Raw genomic sequence first — 9,315 nt, forward strand, 5'->3', positions numbered from 1 at the left:
ATACATATATATATATATATGTATAAGTGTAGTATAAATCTTGTTGATTAAAATATTCTGCAAAGTTTTGTTTTGACACCAAAATATATGGTACAGAAGTTTCCAAATTAGATTTTTTGTCGCTGTTGTTAATATGAGAAGTATAACGATTAGGTTTTGATTCTAGAAACTACTAGCGCCAGCTAGAGTAAATCTTTTGTACTACAAATCATCTTAACAATCTTCAACCGATACTGTCTCATCTAAACACTGATTGTCGTAATCTGTGTAGTCGATCTCTTCTGTAACAGACGGCTGAAAAAATATGGGTACCATCAAACTTATTAAAACACTTGTAAGCTTATGAACATTTTCACAGTTAGTATCACGATATTCTAAATATTAAAACCAAAACAACCTGAAAATATAAACCTATAAAGCAGCTGTTTATTTATTACTTAATATAATGCTATGATTTGACTACATATAACAATGTCTAAAATATACCTTTATTCCTAAAACCGAAAGTATTTAGTACCTTCTATTATATGTTTTAATATGATAATGAACTATCTTCAAACTAATTATCATTCATCCACAAGTTACACAATGATACCATTAAAATTTGATAGAACTTTGAATAAAACTTTTTACTTAATTCTTTGTTTAATAAAACTTAACGAACCGTTGAAGTGAGTGTAAAGTTTTTAGAAAGGTTTCCAAAGTTTATATTATTGTAATTGTGAATGTGAAAACAAAAAAACAAACACAAAATACGCCAAGTTATAAAAGGAGCTCAATCATATAAAATGGAAATACCAGACACACAAGCCAGGCTAGATGAAATAGTTGAGGCAACCTTAAGTGTCTAATATCTTATTTTTTATAGCTTGGCGCTTTTCATAAGTTGGCATTTTTTACATTGGCAATGTTTTTGTTATAGATATCACTTTTTAAATACAAACACATGGTACATACATATCTGAACTGTGCGTTCAATGTCACAGATTTTAGTTATTCTCTGTCAAACTCTAGATGACAGAAAATATTTCGCGTGTATTTGCTGCTACTGCCAATTTTTTCATAAGAAGCTGATTTTCGGCTTCTTCTCCAAATAAAATCACGTTATACAGCTGGTGAGACCATTGTTTAAAAACATGTAAGCTGTACTCAACTTAAAGTGTTGCGTCGTGGATAAAGACCACTGTCTAATATACAGAGTGTTATAGGTTCGTTCCTATTCTACGATATACTGGTTTAAATATTTTCCTTTTTTTTTTTTTGTAAAAGAATGCTCCTTCCTAAAACATAAATACATAGTTTATTATATATTACATTGATATATATTACATAAACACCACGGTACACGCATTCCGTGACATATTTTATTGTTGACAAACAAGTGAAATGTCTTTGAACTTTGGATGTCGTGTAATGTAGTTACAGCTGTATCTGTCATAAAACATTAGTATTAGGCCTACTATATGTTTATAAAAAACAACTAATCACACTCCATAAAAAACTTGAACGATGTTATTCAAACCGGACGTTGTAGCCCTTAGAAAGGCGTAAGCTGAAACGTTGGGTTTGAATATATATATATATTCTCTGGAGTGGGATTAGTCGCTTTTTTTATAAACATGGTTTCAAACCTTTAGTCTACTCTGTAAAATTTAGAAACCAATACTATTCTTTTAGGCCTATTACATTTTTAAACGCTAAATTCTTAATCCAGTCCCTTAGGAAATTTCAAGAATTAGATAGAGTGTCTGAATTAAGAATGTAGTGTTTAAAAATTTAATAGGCCTTATAATAATGTCTATAACAAATAAAATAAAATTGTAATCATTCTTGGCCGACTTGTAAAAGGCCTGCACACCGTAACAAATGTTACTATGTTTGAAAAGTCACTACATTTGTTGGAAAATACGACAGAAAAGAAGAAGTACGTTTTTGCTTTTGGCTAGTTAGTCCTCTTACTGTATGACACATATTGAGGATTTTACACATTTTACCTTCGGAATGGCTGGAGACGGCTTGAATGGGTAATGAAGAAAAACTTTAATATAAGTTTAACATAACAGCAAATGTACAACGTTTCGACAAGGTTTTGTCATCATCAGGATTTAATGACGGCAATTTCAAAGCCAGTTTACGCTTTCATCTGCAAGCTGGCGATGTTAATTTTATTTAGTATTTACAAGCATGTGTAAAGAATGTTGCATATCTCATTTGGAAGATTCAGAATGAGATTATCAACACTACTTGTGATATCATGAGAGATGCAGTTGTTGTAGACATTAACTCTGCTCCATGTTTTACCACTATAGCTGAAAGTGCATACGACTCTACTATCAAGAACATACGAGGCAACCACTAATAAACCCATCTAAGCATTGAAAGGATGAGTCCTTGATCTGTTGAAGATGTGTGGTCAAGATTACAATGGTTGTGCTGTAATGAAAGATCACGTAAAAGGAACTTAAGCGATCGTGCGAAGAAATTATTCAAAGATAATTTTTATGCGTTTCTCCAGGCCCCCAGTAGCACAGCGGTATGTCTGCGGACTTACAACGCTAGAAACCAGGTTTCGATAGCTGTGGTGGGCAGAGCACAGATAGCCCATTGTTAGCTTTTGCTTAACTTCAAACAAACAAACAAAGCGTTTCTCCAACCGTACATCTCGTTGTTGCCCTTGAAGCTTAAATATGTGATGTCTTAAACTGCATTTGTAAAATTTCATTAAAACTCAGCTACACTAAACTAAAGCTGGTAAGGGTTATCGATTCTGATCAAAGAATTATTCTAGTCTCACTGAGTGAAACGTGATGGAATAGTCGTCAGGTTTGTTGATATAATCCTCGTTATACTTGACACGCTCCAAAACAGAACTGAGTGCACTGACTCAGCAACCTCTTCCAAAGATTCGGAATTTCTCTCTGTCATCATATGTCGCTCGCTTATTATTCTCTGTGCGTATGTACACGCTTCACAAAGCCCCTGTTGCTCATATCTCAGGCGCTGCAAGATCCCAACGCTGAACTTTTAGAGTTTATACAGCATATAAAGAACCTTACAAAAGTATTGATCAGATGTAGAAAAAGAAATACTTCAGCAGCATATTTACAGAGGCTACAAAGAAGATTCGAGTAATTCGCTCACCAGCATAAAGGCTAAATTCGAAATATGGCAAATCAAGTGTTCGAAAGAATCTGAAACAGATAGGTCAGCAAATTTTGTTGATACTGTCGGTGAGAAAAAAATCTTGAAATACTTCTATCCTAGCATTTACACCAGTGATGGAAATGGGGGTAGACGCGGGTACACGCCGTGTACCTAGTTCTCAGTTTGTTAAGTTTAGTACCATTGAAGATGTTTATTAACCGTATCGTCACGAGTCAAAGGTCATGTCATCGCGTTATGGAACTACTATTTTATGAATTTATGTCAATAAGCTGGTATGAAATTGTAGACTATAATTTAAATTTTAGTATTATACATTAGTTATTTTTTTAATTTAAAAGTAAATATTATAAGAACATACCTAAATATCGATGTTTGTGTGTCACGTGGTATGTTGAATGCAGTATTGGTTCAAATTAAATGTTTGTGGTGTCCAAGTACAAAGTATATAGTTTCTTACGAATTAGCAACTCAAATTACCAATATTAACAAGCTAGAATATAAAATAAGAACCCCCTATCTTTTCTATTTGCTTTTTTTATACCTATTACCACACTGTTCCTTCTAAGCGTATACCTAGTTCCTAAAACCCATTTCCTTTCCTGATTTACAACCCGCTGAGCCTCTTTGCAACAGTCTCCATGACTTCAGCATCCACTGAGCGCTCTTAGGCTGTTTCAAGAGACTAAAGAGCTATCTCCGATCCACCATGGGACAAGATATGGTGTCTGGTCTTGCTATGTTTGAAATAAACCGTTCTGTCTTGCTACATGAAACAGAAAGATGGGCTTTGTGCTTTGAAATGTAAATGAACTGTAATTTTATTTGAAAATGATACATAAATGTTTAATTAAAATATATCAATAACTATACCAATTAAGTGTGATAATTAATTAATTCACCTATGTAGACCGGTTACTCAAGTGCATAAATTCATTGGGGAATTGTTTTGTCATTATTCGTATGATACAAATAAAATTACCGAAATTTCGGCTTATTTGTCCCACCCTTTAAATTTTGGTCTGTTTTCCCCCACCCCCAAAATTTTGGTCTATTGTAGCCTATTAAAATAGCTTAGATTGGAGAAACGTTTACAAAATTGCTGATACAGTTAAAGATATGAAGATATCTTTTGTCAACTGAATCCAAGGTTTGTTGTTGAAAAATTCAAATATATTTGTAATTTTTGGTCTCATAGATATCTACTTTTTAAACGCACGCAATTCTTTATAGTTGGTAGTTTTAGGATAACAACTAAAAACTACTTAATGTCTCTGATTGTTTTAAACTAGAATGTTTAAAACGTTTCTGTATCTAGTTTTTACATATTTCTTACATGAAATAATATTTTGTTGTAGACGATCTAGAATACATTGCAACCAATAGCATAATCAAGTAATGAGGAAACAGCAAAACGAATAACTTTGCGTATTGTTAACTATTCTTCGTATACTCTCGCAATAACTTGAAATATGTTCGATTGACAATATGTTAGATTAATTTTGTTACCAATTTAAAAATCGTCTACTTTATCATTCCTAGGTGAAACTTTGATTACGTAAATGATATTCAATGTAATTCCGAGATAAAAAAGTGTAACAAATGTCAGAAACTTTCATCGAACATGCGAATTATTCAAGATTTTGTAAAATATGAACGTATACATATGTTAAAGAAGCCTAATGCATTATTTGATTGGCCGTACCTTCTACTGTGGTCTACAGTTTTGCCTATTCAAGGTTCATCAGCACAGCTTGGGTCAGCAAACCAAAGAAATACCAATAGGTCTATTATTAAACTAACTCAAAATCCCATAGATAAAATAAAAACGATTTACTCATTGCTTTTCTGGTCCCAATTTAGCTAACTTTATGTTAAATGTAATTATTCACATACAGTTTACTTTTTTATGAAGTTTCAAATTAGTCAATTGTTTTATAAAAAAGAAGAAAAAAAAATAAGATAATTAAGAGGGATCTCGAGTATGTCAATTTACTTAAATGTTATCTTTACGACTTAAATACATTCTCAATGGTCACGAAATGCAGGAGTAACATAATATTTTGAAATACCACGTCTCTAATTATACACTTTCCAACTCAGTTTAAATATGTCTAAGTTTCGGCGGATCAAAAACAAGTTCAGTTTAGTTTCTTCTGCAAACATTTCAAGGGAATTTAAACACATAAATCTATTGACTTTTTTATTCATTTCTTTAGAGCCCTGATACTAATAAAGTACTGAAGATAATCGAATATACGTCTTAAATTGTATAAATCTCTCGTGTTACTTAATTGCTTTTCTATACTAACCATGATTTTCGTGTTAAAATCTAGGTGCCAGATTTGAAAGAATTTCACTATATCAAGGACAAATTTAAACTGTACTCAATTATTGAAATTATAGGGCGTTGGAACTTTCTTTCACATACCGTGTGACTTCTTCAAAACTGGTTGAATGTTATTTTGTACGATGGCTTTTATACTCAAAGCACCAAGAAGTGTGACCATGATGCCATCAGAACACACCACACGACTGTGTACGTTGTCTACCTCGTGGTCGAACTGACCTACACCCAGAGTCTAATTGTAACCATCGATTTTCTGAATACAGTCATTTTAACATTCGTACTGACTTACACGCCCACCAGAGACTAATTCATTTTGAAAAAATGTTGAAGAAAACTTTTATCATAATAATGTTTCACTGAGAAATAAAAAGTTGAAACATAAATTTGATATATGACTTTCTAATCGACACCATAACTGACATTAATCATTTCTTATTTACTAAATCATATATATATATATATCGTACGCTATACTTGAACAAGAAGTCTTGCTATATCATGTCTGATATGTTAAGCTATAACGATAAATCAGGCTCAATCATCTCGAATATTAAGCTTAACTGAGAACTATTACCTCATCGGAATTAGAAACATCTTCAGTCACAATAATATGTGGATGATCGGGAATAGACGAGTCAGAATTACTTCTGGAATGCATTCTAGTCAAATTGAAAAACAAGATAAAATTATTATTACTTATATTACTGAAAAAGGTCGCAACAATGTTACATCTAGCAAACGACGGGTAAAAGCAAAACTAACAAAATGTGTATTGAATGTAAAAATAACTACTCGCTATATTTTACATTTCCACTGTATTTCCATAGCTACAGTTAAAGATAATTATGGTGCAAGGGAGTAAAGCCTTGAAAACGTGTTGAGGCTTTTTTTTTTATATAAAGATAGCTAAAGAAGATGTTAACTGATCACGTTTCTCACTCTTTAGAACAAATATTACTGAAAGCTTAAGACGAAGATCATTTAGTGTTATACTTGAGTAGAAAAACTGATAAGTTTCTATATGCCACCTGTTATTATTATTGATTGAGTTTGCTCTTTGTAGAAAACTCTCCCGCAAAACCTGTACCACTGTTTTAGGGAAGGGAGGATATTTTTCTAAGAATTTTCCAAGTAAAAGCAGTTTCATTTCTCAAAAAACTGTCAGATTTTTATGTATGGATGGGCCGGATTCTTTACAGTAGGTGTCTGTGACTTGTTCGCGATAAATTCAATAATCAACAAACAGTATACACTCCACTTTTGAATAATATATCTAAGCTAGTCAAACATATATACAAATGTCCAATACACAGTTAATCACTACAGTTGTATCCAGAGCTTTGAATAATCGTCTCTTTTCGTCAAAATCCAAACATGTTGGCTCAGTTACTTTAGAACACAATTGACAAGACATACTATATCTTCTCTACTCTGTTATTACAATACAATCTGTGATAATTTAGAAATCGCCACTATACGCTCTTTATGCCTAAACTCACAATCATGCAGTCTAGAACTATCTATTCAATCTAACTAACTCTGTCTTACTATATAGCTATGTCTTCTACGCATATTTATAGCTAGACCAAGGACAGAATGTCCTACACAGTATGAAATATTATGATGCAATAATACTCAATCAAGCTATAAGAAAATTTTTAGAAGGTTCTAGTAGCATGACACAATAATACAACAAACACCAATTCACAACAATTGAACTACACAACATATGATTCTTAGGCATTACATAAACAAACCTGCAATAAATTATTGCTTCTAAAAATAGCTAAATTTAACACTCTCGTTGAACTTAAGTATAATGAAGTGATTTAAAGACATTCGCCGACTAATCCATGATAGGTATTAGCAAAAAGATAATTATTACAGCAAGGTGAATGCTCTTTGTTGTAATAGTCGTTTTGAAATATTTATACCTTAAAAACAAACGATGATGCCAAAATAGGAGTGTTTTAGAGAAGACGGCCTCCTTCTAAATAATTTAATGGTTAAATGAGAAGTCTACGTATTCTAAATGTTTTTCAATATTTATCAATGATCAAGCCCCCAGTGGCACAGTGGTATGTCTGTGGACTTACAATGCTAGAAACCGGGTTTTGATACCCATGGTGGGCAAAGCACAGATAGCCCATCGTGTAGCTTTGTGCTTAATTCTAAACAAACAAACAAACAAAATCAATTACCAAAACAGTTTATTTTAGAAATGCAATGGTCTATCCTATTTAAGAGTTGGATTTTTCAAAATGAAATCTTGAGTAGTTAAGGCAGGGACCGTGCAACACGCCGCTAGAGGGCGCTACACGCATGTCCACCTGAGGCAATGGGGAGGGGAAGGGAAGAGGTAGAGACGATGACGCCATAGTTCCATGAAGTGGCACCAGAGAGTGCTAGTCCACTATGAGAGGCGGACATGACATCATAGTGGAACAACAACCATGATGAGATCATCATACATGTTTCAACTTGTAATAAAAGACTAGATTTAGTACAGTTGATTTATCTATAAAACACTAATAGATTAGTTCTATATCTAATCATACTTTTTTACATTTTCTGACCGTTTATATGTAAATCATTTAGCATCCTGAAAAGGGTGCTTATTTAACATGCAAACTTATGACAACCATTTCACTGTCGTTATTTTATACTTTTCGTCTACTCATATTTTACAATAGTGGATGATGTTCTACATATACATTGTGTTACTAAGGCAATTTTTTTTCAAATGTGTCTCAACATGCGATTACATCATCAATGTCCTGAGTAAAACTATTATAACAGTGTTACACATGTCAGTTTTAATCACACATTCTTTTGAACAAGACAAATAATTACAATTATCTGTCATGAAATAATTTTATCACACCTAACGTTTTTATAAGTATTTAATGATTTAAGATACATATAATAGTTTCCTTCTATAACTACTTATGTCCTGAAAAGAACACTTTTTAACATACAAACTTGCTATACACATATAATGCATGTTTCACTAACTTTAATTTTAACATCTAGTTAATAATCGTTTTGCTACATAATAATTATGTTTAATCACTATTATAGAATAGCAATACTTAACATTTTTTCATAAATCTTTGAGTATTTTTCTGCATTAGAGATGTAACTTACATCACATATGTGTTCAAAAACACAGTGTCAAGTAAGAAATACAAAGTTGGATGTATGTGTGTTCTTTCTAGTTGACGTCATTAATATTGAAAACATACAATCACCAAATAACAATTCACCCTTACTGACTTTTCACTAAGAATAGAGGGGGCTGATAGAATTCAAAGTTCAGTTTGGTTATTAAAATTGTTGATATTATGTCTCTGTTTATCCATCCATTCACCTTTAAGATTAAAATTTCATAAAACTTTGAGACTGTCTACTGTTAAGGCGCTGATTCTTATTAGGTCGTCACATGGTTACTCATACAAACATTGTGGACACTGATGCATAACAGCTGATGGCAAATTGATCTTGTGTTCATCTAAACTAAATAATCCTTTCGTTTCTACAAACCAGAAATTCTATTTCTTTATTTTTCATTTAAACTTATTAGTTATTCCAAATGCATATATATATATGGATCTTTAATTACAAATCAAATGATTATTTCAAAGTTTTTTGGTAACATGAATTATACAATTCAGTATTTATATATAAAACTAATATTTTGCATTATCCCAATATATACACCTGGAAAAAAGTTAAGCACCCCCAAATATTTTTCAGGATTGCTTATTGAAAATAAGGTTTAATTTTCATGATGTTGAGCAATG

General features: G+C 32.1%; 1 protein-coding gene across 4 annotated transcripts in view; it reads right to left on the reverse strand.

The window, feature by feature from the left end:
• LOC106461945 overlaps positions 1 to 9,315 on the reverse strand; it is a 101,144-nt gene that overhangs the window by 4,905 nt on the left and 86,924 nt on the right. For 2 of the 4 annotated variants that reach the window (XR_002611115.1, XR_002611112.1), the window contains exon 9: positions 6,087 to 6,171. The gene's annotated coding sequence lies outside the window, so the exon portion shown is untranslated. Of the gene's footprint in view, positions 1 to 45; positions 295 to 6,086; positions 6,172 to 7,741; positions 7,993 to 9,315 lie in introns of those variants that run through there. The other 2 variants (XR_002611113.1, XR_002611114.1) reach the window with 2 other exon arrangements.

This window comes from Limulus polyphemus, unplaced genomic scaffold (assembly GCF_000517525.1).
Source record: "Limulus polyphemus unplaced genomic scaffold, Limulus_polyphemus-2.1.2 Scaffold1063, whole genome shotgun sequence".
In the NCBI taxonomy this organism is placed as follows: Eukaryota; Metazoa; Arthropoda; class Merostomata; order Xiphosura; family Limulidae; genus Limulus; species Limulus polyphemus.